This window comes from Triticum urartu, chromosome 6 (assembly GCF_003073215.2).
Source record: "Triticum urartu cultivar G1812 chromosome 6, Tu2.1, whole genome shotgun sequence".
Taxonomy (NCBI): domain Eukaryota; kingdom Viridiplantae; phylum Streptophyta; class Magnoliopsida; order Poales; family Poaceae; genus Triticum; species Triticum urartu.
This window is the reverse complement of record NC_053027.1, coordinates 521,834,242-521,838,194: the sequence shown is the minus strand read 5'-3', so window position 1 is coordinate 521,838,194 and position 3,953 is coordinate 521,834,242. Positions and strand designations below refer to the sequence as shown.

Below are 3,953 nucleotides of genomic sequence, written 5' to 3'. Positions count from 1 at the left end.
AGCAGCAGGCCAAGGCGGCGCAGCACAAGCGCACTCCCGCTCCGTCCTCCCCTAACCCTATCTCCTCCTCTCCTCTGAGCCGCCGCCATCCGTCCTCCTCCTCTCCTCTACGCCGCCGCCGCCGTCGACGGGAGGAAGCCAGGCGGAGCGCACCGTCGCCACCGGCTGCGGCCTCGGCGACGCCGACATGCTCCAGTGGCTCAACGCCATGGAGACATCCTAGCAGAGGCAGAAGCAGGTGCTTGATGCGGCGCTCCCCCGTCGCTCCTCTTCTGCATCTGGTACAGGCGCTCGATGCGGTGCTCCCCTGTTGCTCCTCCTTCTCCTTCATCGCCAAGAGGGGCGCTGCCTTCTACTGCTGCTCCAGGTCCTCTCTCTCTCTCTCCCTCCCTCCCTCCCCCCCTCCTCAGGTTTAGATCCCTTTTCTAAAGCTCAAGACTTATAGTTCAGTTTGTGTGCAACAGCTTGGGAGGGACAAAAGAGGAGGTCGCTGGTAGATGACGGGGGAGCAAGCAAGGACTGATGGGTGCATCACTACACTGCTACCCGTTTCTCAACTTTTGCTTTACACGGCACTATTTCGACAGGTATAATTGTTTCAGTAATTTCAGTTCTTGCAACTCATCATTTTGCTAAGAGAAAATCGATGCATCACATTACTAATGAAGTGGGTTTACTGAAACCTTTCACTTTCAAGGTAGGAGACTGATATGAACTGCCAATGTAATTTCTTTTTATTTGTGATTCTTGCTGTTTAATTGATTGATTGGTGTGCATATGATTTCTAATATATGAATTCCTTCATCTTGTGTAGGATTTAGCTACAGATAATCATAATTCAACTAATGTAATTTTCTTTGCCAAGTTGTAGTTAGAGTTAAATGTTGCCACTGGTTTATTTTTATATCCTTTATTTATTCTATTCTTCTAAATGAAATAGGAGATTTGTTGGTGCTTCCATAACTTAAATAATCACTGGACAAAATGTTTGTTCTCATTTCAGTGAGAGAAAAGTTGCATACTTTGTGAACCAATTGGAGATTCATGTTGTTTTCCCTAGATATTGTGTAAGTTAGAGTTTGATGATTTTATATCATTTGTTACTATTCTTTAATCGCCAAATCATATAGGAGATTTTGTTGGTGCCCAATTAACCAAATGTTACTGACAAAACTGACAAAATGTTGTTCTTATTTCAGTTTGAGCGCAAATTGCATGCTATATAAACTAACGGGAGATTTCTGTTGTTACCAGAATATTGTAGGAAGGGTGGACTATGAAGGGAAACACTGGTGTTCTAAGATAGATGTTCTGTGTTTGAGATCTTGCCTTGGTAGCTGGATGCCTTGGTGCAAGACATTCAAGGTAAGATTGATCCCCTGTACCCATGAGTTCACTTCTCATGTAGAGTTAATAGTCCTGTTATTTTTCTATACACTATGGCAGAGTAGAGATATATTGTGTATGCCAACATGTATGTAAGAGTAATAGTAATATGATACTTCTGATTGTAGATCCAAGGTTTTAAACCGACAAAAAATGCTATGAGTTCTCATATCAAATTTTTATGCCAGATGTGCATGCTCAAAGATTTTGGTCGGCAACTTATAGTGTGTATCAAAGGATTCTGAAAAAATAAGGTTGAGTTGTTATTGGACATTGGACCTTTATATCTTTTGCATGACATTTTATTTACTACTTGAGCTCTGTATTTTTCCTATGCATATCTTTGTGCTAAAAAATGCATTTCTGTTAAATAGTAATTCCTAACTAATTGTTTCTGATAAACAACGATGCCTTCCTTACACAGGTTGTTTGATGCGTTCGTGCTCGTTGGCGGGACGGTGCAAGGCGCAACTCCGACGCGGTTCCTCCCCGGTTGGACGACGTTCAGGCGCAACCCCGGCGCGCACTGAGTACTGCCTCGGCTACAGCCTCCCTCGGTGAGGTCCATCTTCCTCCCGCTCCTCTGCTTCGGCTACTGTATGGGACATTGCCATGGCTATATTGATGTGGTGCTTGTCTGGTTGATGCTCTATGCCCTACTCATGCATCGGTTCCTACTTGAGCTCTGTACTTGTGGATCCATGCCATTTTAGGGTTTGCAGGCTGTTGTTCATGTTTAGTTGCTATCATAGGAGCTAATGTGATGCTCTGGTTTACATGTGGATGCCCTGGTCCTATAGCTATGCTCCCGGATTTGCTAGATTGATCAGTGGCATTCGTGCTAGGGCGATGATGATTAATCGTGGCTGAAATAAGTGTGCCTTTGAGCAATCGTGGTACCTGTGCGTATCAGGTTGGATCCTCCCTCTTGTCTCTAGAATCCTTTTTGATCCTGTGATACTTGTTGTTGTCCTTGGATGGTCATTCTTGTTGAGTGATAACCAGGGCAGCTCCACTGTATGAACAGATTGATCTGGTGATAAGAGATGACGGGGGTAGGTTATATGATCGAGGAAAGGTGAATCTGAGCCCGCTATGCATCCCCTTGTTAGAGTCTGAACCAAAATGGAGCTCTCCCATGCGTTTCCCTTTGTTAGAGTCTGAACCGAAATGGAGCTCTTCCGTGCGTTTGGATTCTGGACCGTCGGATCGAAATCTCCTCGCGATACAGGCCGTCGGATCTCGATCTAAATCGCTGTGGGTCGTTGGATATTTACCGATCAACTTCGGTCGTCGGATAAAATTCCAATGGCAACAGAATGTAAATATCATGCCCCCACCAGGGCATCTGGGTCATTTTGCTTGGGGGGGTATAAAATGACCGAGGCTTCCTGCGATGAAAACCTAGCTGCCGCCTCCTCTCTCACTCGCTCTTGTAGCTCCCTCCCTCCCTCCCACGCAGGTGGTTCCCATGGCGATGGTGGCAGCGGCCACGGAGGAGGGCGGCATATCAGCGGCGCCGGCAATGGTGTCCGTGCCGGCTATGCAATGAATCCTGAACCATTTTTTATTTGTATTTAAAGTTGTTGCTTATTTATGCTCAAGTGGTGTTCGTGCTACGGCGGTGATGATTACCTTGGCTGGAATTAGTGTGCCTTTGAGCAATCGAGGCACCAGTGGGTATCAAGTTGGATCCTCCCTCTTGTCTCTAGAATCCTTTTTGATCATGTGATACTTGTTGTTGTCCTTGGATGGTCATTCTTGTTGAGTGATAACCAGGGCAGCTCTACTGTATAAACAGATCGATCTGGTAATAAGAGATGATGGGGGTAGGTTATATGATCGAGGAAAGGCAAATCTGAGCCCACTATGCAATAAAACTGCAGCTACCTCCCCTAATGTGTGTAATATTGAAGGAAAAAAAGAACTTTTCATGTCTTGCTACTTTAAAATTCCAAAAGGTTCATTCTTCTTTTGTTGGTTACTTAACCATGTTTTTTGTTTTGCTTTGGTTCTGGTTGAGATACTAAAGGTTGTTTATATATGAAAAGAACAGACACTTATAGTTTTGTATGCCTCAACTGTAGCTTAGGATCCAGTGTTGTAGTGCTTTGCCTAATTAAAAAAAACTATAATCAATAATAGTCATTCTTTCCTTGTGATTTGAACTCTGAGAGGGCCATTGATTCTTGATCTTAAGGTGACCCCATTTTTCTATGCCTCATGCTCATGCTGCTCTATGTTCCTTTTTAAAAATTCTTGCTTGCATTTTGGGTTGGTTTTCTGCTCTATGTTCCCTTTTAGCGTTTCTTTCCGTTGTTGCTGCACTCCCTTTTCTGTATACTACTTGATCTTTTTGTATCTCATTCTGCCGCTTCTTGGTTATTAGATGCTTTGAGTTTGAGTGGCTTGAAGATACTTATTACACAATGTTCTGTTCTGTCATATGCCATCTTGATATGGATACAATGTTAGCTTTTGATATGAGCTAGAATTATGTTGCCCCACCAGCCTGAAAATGTGATAAATAAAAGCCTACAATGCTCGTTTATTTGTATTTACAGGCT

At 43.8% G+C, this 3,953-nt stretch overlaps 1 long non-coding RNA gene across 2 annotated transcripts; it reads left to right on the top strand.

The window, feature by feature from the left end:
* The first annotated feature begins 217 nt into the window (after window positions 1-217).
* On the top strand, window positions 218-1,878 carry LOC125512611. Of its 2 annotated transcripts, none has more exons than XR_007285448.1 (4): window positions 218-367; window positions 465-587; window positions 1,255-1,365; window positions 1,575-1,644. It is a non-coding gene; the product is annotated as an uncharacterized LOC125512611 (long non-coding RNA). The 2 variants fall into 2 exon arrangements; XR_007285447.1 differs by lacking the exon at window positions 1,575-1,644 and adding an exon at window positions 1,811-1,878 and having other exon boundaries at window positions 219-367.
* Window positions 1,879-3,953: the final 2,075 nt, after the last annotated feature.